Consider the following 19,580-nt stretch of genomic DNA (forward strand, 5'->3'; position numbering starts at 1 on the left):
GTTTTCTTGGTGTGCTTTTTCTTTTTCGGATCTTGTGAGTCTTTTTGTTTCTTTTTCACATTCTATTTGGTGTTCTTTTTTGCGAGTGTGGAAGCATCTGCCCGTTTCGCCAATATAAACTTTATTACATGAACGGCAAGGGATTTCATATATGACGTTGCATTTATTGTCCAGTTGTATTTTATCTTTGGGGTGAACTAGCAGCTGCCGTTCATGTAATAAAGTTTATATTGGCGAAACGGGCAGATGCTTCCATACTCGCAGAAAAGAACACCAAATAGAATGTGAAAAAGAAACAACAAAAAGACTCACAAGATCCGAAAAAGAAAAAGCACACCAAGAAAACTTAAAATCAGCCATTTCAGACCACTGCAAACGGCAAAATCATATAATGAATTGGGAAGAGGCCAGAGTCATTCGCGCTGAAGAAAATGGATTCCAGCGTTGGATTTTAGAGGCAGTGGAGATACGAAAGCGTGCGCAGAGAACGATGAACCGGGATGAGGGAGCGTACGCGCTGTCACACACCTGGAGCGCCGTCCTGGAGGAGCGACCTGACAGCAGGAGGCGTGAACTACCTGTCAAATTGGGCGGGACATTCACGCCTCCTTAGAGTAACATCAGCTGAGAAGGCACGTCACCACTCGACATCTGGTGACTGTTTTGAAGAAGGCGGAAGTTTATCGCCGAAACTGTCAAGGTAACATCCTAAAAAATCCTTGTCTTAAGAAACGAATTTAAAGAATAGAAACAATAACTGTGTGTAAGATGAGTTAGTGTGCGTTCATTGCTGTTCATTTCACAGCTGTTTGTGAAGCATGATAGCTGATTCATAGAAAGAGGACTGAAATTATCAGACTATTGATTACAAACAGCGCTTTTCCAACCAAGCTTCAGCTCAGGTGTGTAAACACTTCTTACACCACAGGACTGAAAATCTCTCAGGAAATTTATAAATGCTAACTCATGCTAAACAGACATGCTAACTGGCCAGAGGAGATTTCGGTAACACTTTAGAAAGTGTTACCGATTTCAGTGAGTGTACATTGCCTTGCTGAGGATGAATCAGTGCAAGTCTCGCCTCATATTCATCTTCTCTGAATTATATTCAGACTTGTATTCTCACGCAGCGTCTCCGTTTAATCTGTTTGTTCACTGTATTTACAACCCTGATTCCAAAAAAGTTGGGACAAAGTACAAACTGTAAATAAAAACGGAATGCAATAATTTATAAATCTCAAAAACTGATATTGTATTCACAATAGAACATAGACAACATATCAAATGTCGAAAGTGAGACATTTTGAAATTTTATGCCAAATATTGGCTCATTTGAAATTTCATGACAGCAACACATCTCAAAGTTGGGACAGGGGCAATAAGAGGCTGGAAAAGTTAAAAGGTACAGCTGGAGGACCAAACTGCAACTCATTAGGTCAATTGGCAATAGGTCATTAACATGACTGGGTATAAAAAGAGCATCTTGGAGTGGCAGCGGCTCTCAGAAGTAAAGACGGGAAGAGGATCGCCAATCCCCCTAATTCTGCGCCGACAAATAGTGGAGCAATATCAGAAAGGAGTTCGACAGTGTAAAATTGCAAAGAGTTTGAACATATCATCATCTACAGTGCATAATATCATAAGGTAAGGTAACTTTATTTATACCCGAGGGTAGATTTAGTTGCAGCTAAAAGCATACACACAACACAATACTAATGACAGAAGACAATAACAAGAGAAGGACAACAAACTGACATACAGACAGACAAATGCTCCAGACAGAATAAATAAATAAATAGAGAAAAGAGGGCTGTGCCTAGGTATGGTTCAGGGCCTTAATAGCTGCTGGGACAAAACTGTTTCTATATCGCTTTGTTTTACATACAGGCATCTTAAACCTACGGCCTGAGGGGAGAGGCTGGAACTCACTGTACAGTGGGTGGGATGGGTCATTTAGGATGGACCCCGCTAGTCTCAGCAGCTGCCCATTGTAGAGGGGCTCCAGGTTCAGCTGAGGCTGTCCAATTAACTTGCTGGCCCACCTCACAATCTGATTAAGTGAGTTTTTATTTTTTAGAGAGGTTACTGAACCAGGACACTAGGCTAAAAGAGATCACAGACTCAATAAAACATCTATAAAACATAGTTAACAGCTTTCTGTCGATGTGAAAGAATGACAGCTTCCTTAGACAGTGTAGGCGCTGATTCGCCTTTTTGTACACAGACTCACAGTTTGCCACAAAGGTAAGTTTACTGTCGATAACAGTGCCAAGATATTTGTAGTTGTCTACACATTCCACAGTCTGACCTTTTATACTGATCGTTTCCTTAACACTGGAATGTTTCCTGAAGTCCACATACATATTTTTTGTTTTCGAGATGTTCAGTTGTAGGAAAGATTGCTCGCACCAGTCTACAAACTCCTGAACAATTGGACCATGGCCTGTCTCATTGTCTTTTAGCAGACTGACAATGACAGAGTCATCTGCATACTTTAGAATGAATCTGTTCTCCCTGCTACTATGACACATATTAGTATAAAGAATAAATAAAAGAGGGGACAGTACACAGCCCTGAGGGGAGCCAGTGGAGGTACAAATCTGGTCAGACAGTACTCCATTGACACGCACTCGTTGTGTCCTGTCAATTAAAAAATGTAAAACCCAGCCTAAAAGGTTTTTGCTCAAATAAAATTGCTCTAAAAGTCTTTCAATTAAAATATGGGGTTGGATAGTATTAAAAGCAGAGGAGAAATCAATAAATAAGAGTTGGGCATGTGTTCCCTTACCTTCCAGATGTTTAAAAAGCATGTTCATCAAGGATACAGTTGCATCCTCAACACCTCTATGTGGCCTATAGGCAAACTGGAACTGGTCAAAGTCTGACTGTGTCTTATTTAAAATTTCGTTTCTTACTAATTTCTCAAAGGTTTTCATGACAAGAGATGTCAGAGCAATAGGCCTGAAATCACTAGGGACTTTGGGGCACCTTATCTTGGGCACTGGGACAACAACTGCATCTTTCCAACGTTTTGGGACATGCTGGGTTAATAATGACTTATTAAAAATATAGTGAAAAATTGTACATAATTCCTTAGAACATAGCTTTAGCAGTTTACCACAGATATTATCAGGACCACAGCTTTTGTTTGCATTGGTGGAAAATAGTGCCCTTTCAACCGTGTCCTCATCTATTTCAAAGTGATTGTGATCTACTAAATTATGACTGAGTTCCCTTATTTCAGTACTGAAATCATAAGTATCAAATCGGGAGAAAAATGTATTAAATGCATTAGCAAGATCAGAATCTGAATCAAAATTCTCTAAAGTAACAGTGCTTACATTCTTTGTATTACTGATACCTGCAATAGACTTCATACTTGACCAGGCTGAACCCAAATTGTTTGCAACCATTTTATTTTCCAAAACTGTTTTGTAGTCCCTTTTAGCTCTAAGGATTTCAGCTCTCAAGTTTTTAGTGGCTGTATACAGTTCAGAGGCAGTCCCATATTTGAAAGCATGTTTCTTAGCCTTTATGCAGGCTTTCACTGATTTTGTGACCCATGGCTTGTTATTTGAATATATTTTGACCCTTTTGCATGGAATAATCATGTCTCTACAAAATGTCACATAAGAACATACTGCATCAACTAATTGATCCAAGTCCTCACCACAGGCCTCTGTGAACATGTCCCAGTCAGTACAGTCAAAGCAGGCCTTTAGACACTGCACAGACTCTTCGTTCCAGTCTTTGATGTTTTTTGTGTGGACCTTTTCCCTCTTCAGTACAGTTCTATATGTGGGCATGAGGTACACAAGCTTGTGATCTCCCCGGCCCGGGGGGAGAGTGGGACAGACTTGTATGCCTCCTTTACTGATCCATAGCATTGGTCAAGAGTCTTGTCCCGTCTAGTGGGGCAGGTTACGTACTGGTAAAAGGTAGGGATCGTCTTCTTAAGGGAGACATGATTGAAGTCACCCAGTATGAAGGACGGGGATTCAGGGGATATAGATTGCAGCTTTTGAACTACCTCATACACAGTTTTACAGGCAGAGGGGGCGTGTGCTCCAGGATGGATATATAAAACTGAAACGAAGATCTGGGGGAATTCACGGGGCAAATAAAAAGGGCACAATGACACTGACAGAAGTTCCACATCAGGGGTACAAATGGGTTCTCTCACTGTTACAGCAGAACAGTACCTTTGGTTGATATAGAGACATACCCCTCCACCCTGAGATTTGTTTGTCACCTCACTGTCCCGATCCAAGCGGTGCGGTGCTCCAAAGCTGGTAATCATCAGGTCCACGTCCTGATCACGTTCAGTTAGCCACGTCTCGGTGAACGCCATTACGCAGCAGTCTTTGTAATCCTTAAGGAAGCGAGCATTTCCCTGGAGTTCGTCCAATTTATTCCTTATGGATTGGACGTTCCCCAGGATCATTGAGGGCAGCGGGAGTCGGTTGAACCGCACTTTCCTCAGACGCAGCCGAACGCCCCCACGCTTCCCCCTTTTTCTTCTCCCTTTTCTACCTGGTTCTTCGTGAACTTTAGAATTTCTTCGTATGAGATCCGGGATCTGTAGCGTGATGTCTGACACGCCAGCTGGTCTCACAAAATTAACTTGCAACAGCTCACTTCTGCTGTATTGCCTCCTGACTGGGCAGGTAAGAATAGTGTCCAGGAAAAACAGGAGGGATAACAAAGTAAGCGATACGACGCATAAGAGATCCATAAAGCTTCAGTCTGGAGCACCAAGCACATAGAGTCACTTGTTATTATCCCGACACAGACAAACGTGCGTAAAACAATAAAACGCTACACAAACATTGAGACGCTATCAGCCAAACTTTTCCTGCCGGTCGCAGCGTGCACATGTGCCCCCTTGCCATCAAAAGATTCAGAGAATCTGGAAGAATCTCTGTGCGTAAGGGTCAAGGCCGGAAAACCATACTGGGTGCCCGTGATCTTCGGGCCCTTAGACGGCACTGCATCACATACAGGCATGCTTCTGTATTGGAAATCACAAAATGGGCTCAGGAATATTTCCAGAGAACATTATCTGTGAACACAATTCACCGTGCCATCCGCCGTTGCCAGCTAAAACTCTATAGTTCAAAGAAGAAGCCGTATCTAAACATGATCCAGAAGCGCAGACGTCTTCTCTGGGCCAAGGCTCATTTAAAATGGACTGTGGCAAAGTGGAAAACTGTTCTGTGGTCAGCCGAATCAAAATTTGAAGCTCTTTATGGAAATCGGGGACGCCGTGTCATTCGGACTAAAGAGGAGAAGGACGACCCGAGTTGTTATCAGCGCTCAGTTCAGAAGCCTGCATCTCTGATGGTATGGGGTTGCATTAGTGCGTGTGGCATGGGCAGCTTACACATCTGGAAAGACACCATCAATGCTGAAAGGTATATCCAGGTTCTAGAGCAACATATGCTCCCGTCCAGAAGACGTCTCTTTAAGGGAAGACCTTGCATTTTCCAACATGACAATGCCAAACCACATACTGCATCAATTACAGCATCATGGCTGCGTAGAAGAAGGGTCCGGGTACTGAACTGGCCAGCCTGCAGTCCAGATCTTTCACCCATAGAAAACATTTGGCGCATCATAAAACGGAAGATACGACAAAAAAGACCTAAGACAGCTGAGCAACTAGAATCCTACATTAGACAAGAATGGGTTAACATTCCTATCCCTAAACTTGAGCAACTTGTCTCCTCAGTCCCCAGACGTTTACAGACTGTTGTAAAGAGAAAAGGGGATGTCTCACAGTGGGAAACATGGCCTTGTCCCAACTTTTTTGAGATGTGTTGTCATGAAATTTAAAATCACCTAATTTTTCTCTTTAAATGATACATTTTCTCAGTTTAAACATTTGATATGTCATCTGTGTTCTATTCTGAATAAAATATGGAATTTTGAAAATTCCACGTCATTGCATTCCATTTTTATTTACAATTTGTACTTTGTCCCAACTTTTTTGGAATTGGGGTTGTATTTATTTACAGCTTCTGACTTTAAAACCTTAAAAATGTACTTTTTAAAAGCTTTTAGATTGAAAGCTCAAAATGAAGAGCTAATTAAGGACTGGGTAGAAAAGACATTTACAGTAGATAATAAAAAAGTTATCTTCATTTGTGGGAATACTAATATTATCTGTTGAACCCTAATAAGCACAGTATGACTGAGGAATTTATTAATACCATGTACAGTATGAGTCTCCACCCAAAAATTACCAGACCCACCAGAATTACTGACCATAGTGCTACCTTAATAGATAATATATTTACCAATGATATAGATAACATTATAAGTGGAATATTAATCAATGATATTAGTGATCATCTACCAGTTTTTACAATTTATGACTGTAATCATAAGAGAAATGTAACAGACCATAAACTTAAGTATAGAAGAGTTAGGACTGAGGAGGCCATGTTTGCATTAAATAATGATTTATTAATACAAGACTGGGAATCAGTTTATACAGAGAATAGCATTGATAGAGCATATGATAACTTTTTAAGTATATTCAAATTATTATATGATAAAAATTGCCCACTGAAGCAATATAGTACAAAACAAAACTATAATGACCAACCTTGGATTACTAAGGGATTACAAAATGCCTGTAAGAAGAAAAACACTCTACCGGTATATAGAGAATTTATTAAATTAAGAACCAAAGAGGCAGAAAATATCATCTCATTATCTCTAGCCACTTTATCCTGTTCTACAAGGTCGCAGGCAAGCTGGAGCCTATCCCAGCTGACTACGGGTGAAAGGCGGGGTTCACCCTGGACAAGTCGCCAGGTCATCACAGGGCTGACACATAGACACAGACAACCATTCACACTCACATTCACACCTACAGTCAATTTAGAGTCACCAGTTAACCTAACCTGCATGTCTTTGGGGGAAACTGGAGCACCTGGAGGAAACCCACGCGGAGAACATGCAAACTCCGCACAGAAAGGCCCTCGCCGGCCACGGGGCTCAAACCCGGACCTTCTCACTGTAAGGCGACAGTGCTAACCACTAAACCACCATGCCGCCCTGGCAGAAAATAAATATAAAAAATATAAAAACAAGTTAACAAGTATCATAAGGAGATGTAGGAAGGATTATTATGGTAAATTAATATATAATAACAAAAATAATATTAAAGGAATATGGAATATATTAAATAGTATTATTAAAGATGGTTCTGGACAAATACATTACCCTAAATACTTTAATGACAAAGGTATCAAAAATTATAACATGGATGTAGTTGCTAATAGTTTTAATAATTTTTTGTTAATGTTGGACCAAGATTAGCTCAAAATATCTCTGATCCAGTAACAAATGATGATTGTATAGATAATATTATAAAGAGGAATTCTTGTTCTATGTTTCTTACACCAGTAGATGCAGAGACTCAGATTGTTTTGCAGGTCAAGAGGCCCACAGGGCCCCTCCTGGGAAAAAACAGGGGCCCATTTCTACAATGGAGGGCCCAGTGATTATCCTTCAGTTGAAGCAAACCTAGTGAGCGAAGCGAGCCCAATGAACAGCTGGGGCAGCCCAGGGGCTGTTTTTTTCTTCTCAATTCTGTTTTTTTTTTGGTATTAGAAGCCATATGAAGCAATGTAGATGACAAAAATCAATGCTTCAACCAAATATATTGAGATATTGTTTAATCAGTGGCAATATTTTGGAATTCAACCACAGGCCACTATATATCACATCTATATTATCTCCTCCTTGTAAATTATAATTTATTTTATTAACTTGTTTTCAGTTTGGTGTAGGTCTATAGTAGTAGTAGTCACCAGTGGTAGTGGTAGTAGTCACCAGTGGTAGTGGCAGTGGTTGCTGTTGTGGTAGTTGATGTTGTAGTAGTTGATGTTGCAGTAGTTGATGTTGTAAATCTAGTATGACTAATTACCTTGGGTATCAGGGGTATCAGTTTTTTCAGGTGAATGTACTCTCTTTCTGCCGAAGAATGACAAAATAGATGTATTTTTCTTTTTTTTTCTTATCCATGTTTTCTTGTCTCTTTCGAATATTCGTACATAGACCATAAGACGCCACCTAGCGAAAGACTTGGATCAGGTTTTACTCGCTTGGGACGCTACAAACGGGGCGGCGTAAATACACGAACGGGTCCGACGTATATTCAGTATGGCGGCGGTCAAAACAAATTCATTTGATGCTGAAATCTGTTGAATATCCAGATAATTATGTTGGAAGTTGCATATTTGTGCAAGATTTTCGATATTGAGACCATGAAGTCAAGTAATACCAGTCCCCCCAGTATTCCGCGAGCCTTTTCTGTGATTGTTGCGGGCTAAAATGTCTGATGTTGCGGGGGGTTTCCAAAAAATTGCGATGAAAGTTGCGGTGATTTTTAGGTTTTTGTTGCGATTACATTGCGGGAGGAAGTGAGTTGTGGCGAGAAATTGTTGCGATTTTCTCTTTTTGTGATTAAAATTGAGTGATATGTTAAATATTAAGTTATTACTGAAAAACTATTGATTAAAAAAACAAAGACACTGAGAAATGGTCCTATAAACAACTTTACCAATATAAAAGATTACCAGGACTACAAAAATGCAGAAAAATAGGCTTTACTTATCCAAATGCACCTGTTGGTTCAAAAGTTAAAGTGCACAGAACCTCACAGCACAACATGAAGTTACCTTAAAATATAATATAAATGCCTCAGCTTTCATGTAAGAAAAAAAACACTATTAATACTAGTACTGTGTGCAGGCAGTCTCTCCTGAAGACTAAATTAAACAATAATTATAAACTAATAAAATAAATGGCTCAGGCTTCATAGAAGAAAAAAAACAATTTGAACAGAATCTCACAGTATGATGCTGAAGCTGCCTAAACAATGGAAAATAAAATACCATTTTGGCAAAAATGTTGGCATCCATTAATTTCTTGTATTAAGTAAAAAAATAATGTAAAGCGCACACAGTCCTTCACTGTAAACACAACACACTTTCAGTAACAGAATTTAAGCCTACAGAAACACTGACTCGCACATGCTGCTTCTCTTGAACGGAAACACGGAAGTAAGCAGCGTTGCCAGATACTGCTGCCGTTTTCCAGCCCAAAATATGTTCAAAACCCGCCAAAATGCAGTTGAAACCCCCCAACTGGGCGGGAAACCACCCAATCTGGCAACACTGGAAGTAAAGCGGAAGGTAGTTTGTCGACGTCGCCTCAAGACGACGCCAACGATTGGTCAAATTTGCGGGAAAGTTGCGGTGATTGGATATAATTGCAACACCGCTCTGAATTCGCGGGGAGCTTAGTAACTCAGTAATTCTTGGCAGTCGCGTGTTGTGTTCATAGATATACATAGAAGACTAGATGGCTCACCGCGTATTCCAGAACGTCCGCACAGGGCGGCCATCTTACCACAGGCAAGCTTTTCCACAGAATTTGCGGTACCCTGAGGTAAGACCATTGAGATGCTTAAATGTTTATACTCTTATCTCGCTGAAATTTTGACGTATATACAAATGGTTTGATTTTTTAAAACATTATTAATGTGGTTGTAATTCTGGGTGCTTGAACATGCTAAAATCATACCTTTTCTCTTCAAAAACGACTTACTGCAGCTTTGTCAAAGTTGTGTTTCATGCTAGGCTAGCTCGTAGCACCAAGTAATTTTACATGGAAGGTCATGAGATAATATTTTCAATAACTGAAGTTGCACTTGCACATGGTTTTCATTTTCGGGTTGGTTAATTTAAAACAACTTGCATTATGATTTCTAGAGGAAATCAAAGTACTGACTTTGATGACAAGATGATGTGTGTGTGTCTGTGTGTGTTTTAATTGTAGATGTTTATATCAGTATGTTTAGTTTTATTTTAACTGCACATTGGAGCCTAGTCAAATGAAATTTCAATCTTCTGTGATAACATGTATTGACTTTGACATGATAATCAACTTTGAATGTTCTTTTTGTAAATGTAAAGATATCTTTTTATCCTTGGAAGTATAACCACATGTGATTTAATTAAATGTTTTTTTTTTTTTGTCACAAACTACCGTGAGTCGCTGTCACTGTTTTATACTATTACTTACTCGGGCAGTGCATTTGTTATTATGCTATGATGTGAGTTTATATTTGTTATTATGCTATGCTGTGAGTTTGCATTTGTTATTATGCTATGATGTGAGTTTATATTTGTTATTATGCTATGCTGTGAGTTTGCATTTGTTATTATGCTATGATGTGAGTGCATTAGGTTTTTGAGGTGGATGAAGTATTTCTGAAGTTTCAGAAGTGAGTAAGCTGTTTATTTAACTTTAGCTTCCCCTACGGCCCTATCACATGTAAAAATATTTTCACTAAAAATTGGAAATAAATTGTATGGTCATTTGTGCTAAGGCCGCAGTTATCCATAAGTATGCAGTGTTAGGCTTCTCACAGCAAAGGAATTTCAGCATGTATTTTTTTTAAAACATAAAATGATTATTCATAATAATGTCATAAATACATACATCCATTTTTGGTTTTTTTTTTTTAATATAACAAACCAAACTGTTTGAATATCGATTGAAATTTGAGGAAGTTATGGTCATCTGAAAAAGTACATATCGCTACCAACACAATGTAATGGGTAAGCCAGCTGTCTGAGGTAAGATGGCCGCCATGTGCGGACGTTCGACTTCGTTGACGGGCAACGGGGACGAGGCATCTAGTCTTCTATGTATATCTATGGTTGTGTTGCTCTCTCGGAGTCTATGAGTGGACCAGGTGAGGAATAGTCGGTGAAGCTCAACACCAGAGGGCAAGTTGGTTGGATGGCTGAGAGGAGTGGAGGAAGTGGCGTAAGGGCGGTTGGTGGCAACTGGTCTGGGAATGGTCAGGAGACAGGAAGTGATGTCAGGTAGTGAGGAGGAAGATAAGGGAATGGATGATAGCGGGAGATTTGAAACTGACAATATAATTAATTTGGATGGCCCACGGAGCATAGTAGGGAGGGGTAATAAACGGAAAAGTGGGAAAATGCATAACTATGGTGATGGAGAGAAGAAAGCAAGAGTAGACAGAATCGGAGCGGACTTCAAAGTCTTTGTGAAACTGCTAAAGGAAGGAGCAAATTTTGACGATTGGAGTCCATCACTACTTACCGTTGCCCTACAAAAGGAGTTTGGTGAGGTGAGTGCAAAGAAAATAAGAAGTGGTCTAATGGTGGTATGCAAGAATGAGGAACAGCAAAGACGTGCAGTTAAGGTGAATAAGTTAAATGGCCATAAAGTTCAGTGTTCGGTGGTGTATGACAAGCAGGTGAAAGGGGTAATTTCAGGCATCCCGTTAGCAGAATCAGTCGATGTTGTCAAGCAAAGTGTCAGTAATGTCAAGGTAAAGGAAGCAAAGCGGCTGAAAACAAAAAGAGATGGAGTCTTAACTGATAGCTTGTCGATTGTGTTGACATTTGGTGAATCCCAACTTCCTAAAAGGGTCTTTATAGGCTACATGAGCTTTGAAGTGAAACCATATATTCCACCTCCCCTTAGGTGTTTCAAATGTCAAAGGTTTGGACACGTTGCTGCGGTTTGTAAGGGAAAGAAAAGGTGCAGTAAGTGTAGTGGAGAGCACGACTATGGCCAGTGTAATAAGGACGCAAGGTTAAAGTGTTGTAATTGTGGGGGAGAACATAGCTCAGCATATAGAGGCTGCGAAGTGAGTAAAAGGATGCAGGAGGTGCAGAGAATTAAAATCGCCAGTGGTATTACATATGCGGAAGCGGCAAAGTCTGTAAAAAAGGGTGGTAGCAGTACCAGTGGAAGATGTTAAAATGGGAGGACAGTGCACAAAATGTGAGGCTATCAAAGAAGAGACATTGATTGTCCCTAAAAAAGATTTTGTTTTGTTTATGGCCTATGTCATTAACTGCACAGCACAAACCGACAAGCGTACAAAGAAAATTCAATATATAGTCAAAGCAGCTAGTAAGTACCTCAACATTCACGATATACAGTGGGAGGCAGTCAGACGCTCTGAATCTGTCTGAAGGATCACAATATTCTCAAGAATGTGGTGGTTCTGGTTAATGGGTTTTTTCATACTGCAATGGAATGCAAGGAGTTTAATAAAGAATGGTCAGGAATTTAAGAAATGTATTGACAACCTAAGTGTGAAACCCAGTATTATGTGTTTACAAGAAACTTGGCTGATTCCAACACTGGATTTTAGTATTAAAGGGTATTCGTCAGTAAGGAGGGACAGAGACAGTGATAAGAGTGGGGGAATCATAACATTTATACAAACTGGTATCCAGTATAGAGAGGTTAAAAAAGGGAAGCAGCTGGAATACTCAATGATAGAGGTATGGTCAGGGAAAGAAAGTATTGAGATTATAAATTTTTATAATCCATGTAGACAATTGCAATTAAACCATTTGGAAGGGCACAAAAGGGAGGGTAATATGGTGTGGTGATTTTAACGTGCATAATTCTTTGTGGGGAGACAAGAATGACACCAATGGGGATGTGATATTAGAGTTCATTGATGGGGAAGGGCTGGTAAGTTTAAATAATGGTTCAGGTACCAGAATGAACATGGCTAGAGGAACAGAGTCTGCAATAGACCTAACATTGGTTACAAAGTCATTAGCAGACAAGTGTGGATGGGAAGTAATGAAAAGTAATGCTGTAGGCAGTGACCACTTCCCAATAAAGGTAGAAATGGGAATAGAAGTCACATCTGAGGAAGAAGTTAACAGCGAGAGATGGATTTTGGGGAAAGCTGACTGGGAAAAATTTAGAGAAAGCAGTGACGCTTTACTGTCTACTGTGGATATAAATGGGGGCATTGAAGATGTATGTACAAATGTAAGTGCTAGTATATTCAGTGCAGCTATAGTAGCCATTCCTAAAACCAAACCTGTGTGCCTTGGTAGGATTGTCCCTTGGTGGAATAATGAATGTAGACTAGCAGTTAAAAACAGAAGTAAGGCGTTTAGAGTATTGAAGAAAACCCACAACTTCCACAACTTGGTCATATTCAAGAAAGCTCAGGCTGTAGTGAGAACCATCAAGCAGGCCAAGAAAGAGTGTTGGAGAAGGTTTTGTGATTCCATAGGTCGAGAAACACCAGTGGAAAAAGTATGGAATATGATAAAGAGGATGAAAGGGAAGCAATATGGATATCCTGGATTAATTGATGGTGATACTATACTAACAAGTAGCGTTGGAAAAGCTGAGATAATGGCAAAGACACTAAGTAAAGTTCATAGCTCTGAAAACCTCACTCAACAGGAAAGGACAGCAAGAGCTGAGACAGTTGAAAAATACCGGAAGGAATGTATGAGAGCAGATAAAAGTGCAGATATGATAGAAGGGGAGCTGAATGTGCTATTTACAAGTACTGAACTGAATAACGCCCTTAGGAAATTAGGTAAGTCTTCTCCTGGGGGGGATGGAATTTGTTATTCTATGCTGGAGAACCTTTCTGATAAGGGAAAGGAAGAGGAAACACAGGGGGCGCTGCGCGGTGGCGACCTGTAGCTGGTGTTGCGTGTCTTGTTTGTTACATCGTGGCTTATTTTGTTAAATGTTTGTCAATGTGTCTTATTTTTGTGACGGGATCACAACATGGAGTTAGTCTACCTGCTGTTAATTCTGTTGGCCCTGGCTACATTGGGTGTCCACTCGGTTCCAGACAGAATCCACTACACCCGGGAGTTTCTCTTGGGCCTACGATGGAGGCAGCAGCAAAGTTCGGATTTGCGCGTGGATTACCTGCTGAGTGGAATATCGTCTCCGCCGGCGACTACTGATCTGGCGATCAGAAAGTTTGGGCATAGTCGGAGAAAACCCCAAAAACGGGGGAAAAGTGGAGGTGTCCGCAAGCGTATCCGAAGACAATTCCAACGAAATCGCTTACCGCTTCCTTCAATGGTCCTGGCAAACGTCCAGTCTATACGGAATAAACTTGATGAATTATAAGCCAACATTAATCATGTACACGAATTCAGGGATGTGTGTGTCATGGCCTTTACTGAAACTTGGCTGACAGAAAGGGACTCGGACACTTCTCTGGAATTAAGTGACTTTGGGGCTCCTGTGCGGATGACCGGGACTGCATTGTGACAGGTAGGACGCAGGGTGGAGGCGTCTGCTTGTATATCAATCGCAGATGGTGTAACAACATCACGGTAAGACAACGCATGTGTCTTCCTGACATCAAACTTCTCTCTGTGTCACTTTGCCCTTTCTATCTCCCCAGGGAATTCCCTCAGCTCTTCGTCACTGTCGCTTATATCCACCCCAAAGCGAACATTAATACAGCCTCACATGAAATCTTTAAGGTGGCGCAGCACCTTCAATCTATCTCACCCGACTCTCCCAACTTTATTATGGGGGATTTCAATCACTGCAACTTGAAGGGGACTGTTACGTCCTCCTACCACTAGGGGCCCCCAGTACTTTTTTGTATGGTTGCTGCACTTAATTGTTTTACAGGTGGTTGGTGTGGAGCCAATGATGTCTCCTCTATAAATGCTAGGGTGGGAGCCTAAAGACTCTCTCTCTCTCTCCTTGGGGGTTGGTTCCATACCCATTTGATGCCTGCTTGTTTCTCTTTTGTGGTTGGTTTCCCCTTTTGTATGTAGTTTAATTCTTTGTTGGTTGTTCCTTGGTTTGTTTTGTTATTATTTGACAATAAAATACCTCTAGATTTCAATGAGCCCTGTGACTTTTTGTCATAGATGTTACACTGCTACATCTGTTTGTAACATTTGGGGGCTCATCCGGGAGTCTTTACTTGTTGGACCTTGTTTTTGATAATTTTTTGTAATGAGAGAAGTGGTTTGTAAGTTTGCGACTTTTTGGTGAGCACTTTGTTTGGCTGTGAGTCATTTCTGCTGTACTGTGAATAGGAAGCCGCCGGGTGGACACAGAGTCCACCACTTTTTTATTTTAGTTATTTGTTTTTGGTGGTAGCCCTTAGTCGGCCTGCTTCAGGGGTGTGGCATCATTCACCCCTTGAGTTTGCGGTTAAACTACGCCTTTTAGGGGAACCACTGAAGACTAGTGGTAAGGTTTAGTTTAGGTTAGTTTTTTTTTCAGGTAAGTGTTTAGGTTGCAGTACAGTGTAAATTATTCCGGTCGTGTGCTCTGTCGCTTTGGTGTTTTGCCTGGGTTTTTCCCATGCTACTGGTGATTAGGGGTTTTGGTTAGACTTTGGTGCTGCTTTAGTGGGTGTTTTGCCCTTTTGGTCTGTCTAGCCTTGTGTCTTCCTATTGGTTGGGTGTTGGACCACCCTTTTGTGTGTGGGGAGAGAGCTTTTGTGGGGGAATTTTAGTGACTACTTCGTAGTTTTTTTTTTTTTTTTGTCGCACGTTGCAGCAGGTGCGATTTTGTGTTTTTTTGTGTGTGTGTCTTTTGGAATGGGCACCATGATGTCTGCGGCACAAGGTTTTGCCGATAATCCGACGTTAGAGGCTTTTCATAGTCTCACGAAAGATCAATTAGTTGAACTGGCTGGGTTATTTGACATTAAACTCAGCGCTTCTGAGAAGCGGTTGAAGACCTCAATTAAGAGTGTAGTCCATCCCTTTTTGGTTGAGAAAGGAATTTTGCCTAATGTTGATCTAACGGAGACAATTCGGTTGAAAGAGCTGTCCATTAGAGAGAAGGAATTAGATAATCGGCGGGAGGAGTTAAAATTAAGACAAACTGAAAATCAGTTGCAGCTAAAAGCACTAGAAAACGAGGCTGCTCAGGGAGGTGTTGATTTGGCGTCAGCGTCGTTTGATGTCACGAGGCACATCAAATTGGTACCTCCCTTTGCAGAAAAGGACGTGGATAATTTTTTTCCGCACTTTGAGAAGGTTGCTCACACCTTGAATTGGCCGAGGGAAGTGTGGCCTCTGTTAGTTCAATCTGTATTGACAGGACATGCCCAACAGATATTCGTTTCGTTGTCTCACCTGGAAAGTGCAGATTATGATGTGGTTAAAGCCGCAATTCTGCGGGGTTATCAGTTAGTACCTGAAGCTTATAGGCAGCGCTTTCGGTGCTCAAAAAAGGTAGACAGTCAGACCTATATGGAATTCGCTCGTGAGAAAGAGCTACTGTTTGATCGTTGGTGCACAGCTAGTGAGGTGCACAGTAAAGCGCAATTGCGTGAACTGGTGCTGATAGAGGAGTTTAAGAATTGCCTCCCTCCTTCTGTTGCCACCTTTCTTCATGAGCGTCAGGTAAATATATTACATCAAGCCGCGGTTCTGGCTGACGAGTATGCGCTGACACATCGTGTGACTTTTAAAAACAGACATCGGTCTGACTCATTTAAAACTTTGCCTGGTGGGGAACAAGCCTGTCATTATTGTAAGAGGCCCGGTCATTTGGTGGCTGACTGTCCAGTGTTAAAGAAGAAGCATGGAAAGTTGAACACCAAGACTGTGGGGGTAATTAAAGCTTGTCCTTCCTCCTCCGTTTTACAAGCTGTGTCTGAGTTGAAAACTGGCTATGAACCCTTTCTAAGTGATGGCTATGTGTGTTTGGCTGGCGATCAAAATCGTGTGCCAGTGCGTATCTTGCGTGATACTGGAGCTGCATTGTCGTTTATCTTAGGGGGAATCTTGCCTTTATCTGAAAATACGAAGACGGGGACTAGTGTCCTCGTGCGTGGCTTTGAAATGGGGTCGGTGTCCGTTCCACTGCACCAAATTGAGTTACAATCTGATTTGGTCAATGGTACTGTTGCTGTGGGGGTTTGTGGCTCACTGCCTATTCCAGGAGTAACTTTTATTCTTGGGAATGATATCGCATTTGGTAATGTGTGGGCCAAATCAAATTCAAATGTGCTGCCCAAGGTTTTTGTACCTGATCCATCTGTTGTTCATGAGTGTGTGCGAGAGCATCCTGAAGTGTTCCCCGCCTGTGCCGTCACTCGTGCTATGATGAAGCGCGCAGCTTCTGAGGAGCGTAAGCGCTCACTGTCCTCCTCCGCTGTTGATGCGCCCGATTTGTCTGATTCGTTCTTTGCTAATCTTGATGATTTAGGTAGTATTGTTCCTTCATCCACTACTTCTGTGCCGTTGGCGAAAGTTGAACGCACACTGAATTTGTCTCGTGAAAAGTTGATTTCTGCTCAGAAATCTGACTCAACACTTGCTCCATTGTTGCAGCTTGTGTCAGATGTTGATATAGAAAAAGAACCGCAGTGTTTATTTTTCAGAGACGGAGTGTTGATGAGGAAGTGGAGACCTCCTCATGCTTCAAACCTGGGGAAGGAGTGCTTCCAAATTGTGTTGCCTGAGATATATAGAGGTAGGGTTTTAAGTATAGCTCATGATTGTTTGGCTGGACACTTGGGGATAGCAAAGACATTAAATCGTATTACTCAACATTTTTTCTGGCCTAGTGTTAGGAGAGATGTTGTTCGTTTTTGCAAGACGTGCCATGTTTGCCAGTTAGCTGGCAAACCAAATCAAACCATTCCACCTGCACCGTTGTATCCTATCCCTGTGTTAGGCCAGCCATTCGATACAGTCATCATTGATATTGTTGGTCCACTTGACCATGCAAAAGGTGGGTACCAGTATCTGTTGACAATGATGTGCGCAGCGACTCGCTTCCCAGAGGCGATCCCTCTGCGTACTATCACCACCAAGGCTGTACTTAAGGAGCTGTTAAAATTTTTTTCGCTGTTCGGTCTACCCAAGGTTGTGCAGACCGACCGTGGGTCTAATTTTACCTCTTGTCTTTTTGCTCGCGTGTTACAACAGTTGCGCATCCAGCACAACATTTCCAGTGCTTTTCACACTGAGAGTCAGGGGGCACTGGAACGTTTCCACCAGACTTTGAAGAGTATGTTACGGAAGTATTGTTTAGAGACTGGTGGGGATTGGGCTGATGCTATTCCCTGGTTGTTGTTTGCATGTAGGGAGGTTGTCCAGGAGTCTTTGGGATTTAGTCCGGCTGATCTCGTTTTTGCGCACTCACCACGAGGTCCGTTGGCTGTCCTGAAACACCAGTGTTTTAGTGATGACTCCACTAAGAACATACTTTCTCATGTATCTGACTTTCGCGATCGTTTACATCGGGCATGTGAGTTTGCTCGTGAACATCTAAAACAAACTCAATGTAAAATGAAGCAGTGGTATGATCGTAAGGCTGTCGATCGTCACTTTGTAGTGGGTGACAAAGTGCTGATGTTGCTACCTGTTCCTGGGTCTGCTTTGCAGGCTCAATTTAACGGTCCATATGAAGTTTTGGAACGAGTGTCTGATCGGGACTATGTGATTGCGACTCCAGACCGTAGGCGTCAGAAGTGCTTATGTCACGTGAATATGTTGAAGCCGTTTCATGAGCGTAACTCCTCTGTTCTTCCTCTTGTGCCACCTGACCCGCAACCGACTGCTGAACCGGTGCTGTCTAGTGGTGCGGTGCTGATCTCGGCGGTGGAAGAGGGGGACGATGATGTTGGGAGTAGCCCGTGTCGTGCAGTGGTAGTGGGGCGTTTGAACAATTCTGCTATGATTTCTGTGCTTGCCTCTCACCTTCCTCATTTATCTCCGTCACAGAGGGCTGACATAGTGGAAATAGTCAGTCAGTTCCCTGAGCTCTTTGGCGATGTACCAAAACAAACGTGAGTTTTCGAGCATGATATTGATGTTGGTGCTGCAGTTCCCATCAAGCAGCATCCATACCGCGTTAATCCTGCAAAGAGGGCGATTTTGAGGAGGGAAGTGGAGTACATGTTGGCGAATGGCATTGCTGAGCCTAGTTCGAGTCCTTGGAGTTCTCCTTGTCTTCTTGTAGCTAAACCTGATCACACGTTCCGTTTTTGTACTGATTACCGCCGTGTCAATGCAGTCACGGTACCTGACTGTTATCCTCTTCCGAGGCTTGATGACTGCATTGACAGGGTGGGGTCAGCTGTGTTTGTGAGCAAATTTGATCTGCTCAAGGGTTACTGGCAAATTCCGTTGACAGCCAGAGCCAGGGAAATTTCTGCCTTTGTAACACCGGACGATTTTTTGTCTTATCGCGTAATGGCGTTCGGCATGCGTAATGCTCCCGCGAGTTTTCAGAGACTGATCAATACAGTATTGTCGGGTATGTCTAATTGTGAGGCCTATCTTGACGATGTTGTGTTGCACAGTCCTGATTGGTCCAGTCACCTTGTCCAAATTCGAGAACTGTTTCAGTGTCTCTCGTTTGCAAATTTGACCAATTTGGCAAAATGTGAATTTGGAAAGGCTACTGTTGTGTATCTTGGCCGCTTGGTGGGAGGGGGTAAGGTGCGTCTGTTGGATGCAAAAATTTCTGCCATCTGCAATTTTCCTGCCCCTGCTGATCGCCGCGAGCTTCGCAGATTTCTTGGCATGGCGGGCTACTATCGTGCGTTTTGTGAGAACTTTTCTGCAGTAGTAGCCCCGTTAACTGATTTGTTAAGTCCAAAGGTTCCATATGCCTGGTCGGAACATTGCAGTAGGGCTTTTGAAAATTTGAAATCGCTTTTGGTTGCGGCTCCAGTTTTGAGTGCGCCTGACTTTTCAAAGCCCTTCTCCCTTGCTGTCGATGCATGTGACTATGGTGCT

Source organism: Neoarius graeffei, chromosome 26 (assembly GCF_027579695.1).
Source record: "Neoarius graeffei isolate fNeoGra1 chromosome 26, fNeoGra1.pri, whole genome shotgun sequence".
NCBI lineage: Eukaryota > Metazoa > Chordata > Actinopteri > Siluriformes > Ariidae > Neoarius > Neoarius graeffei.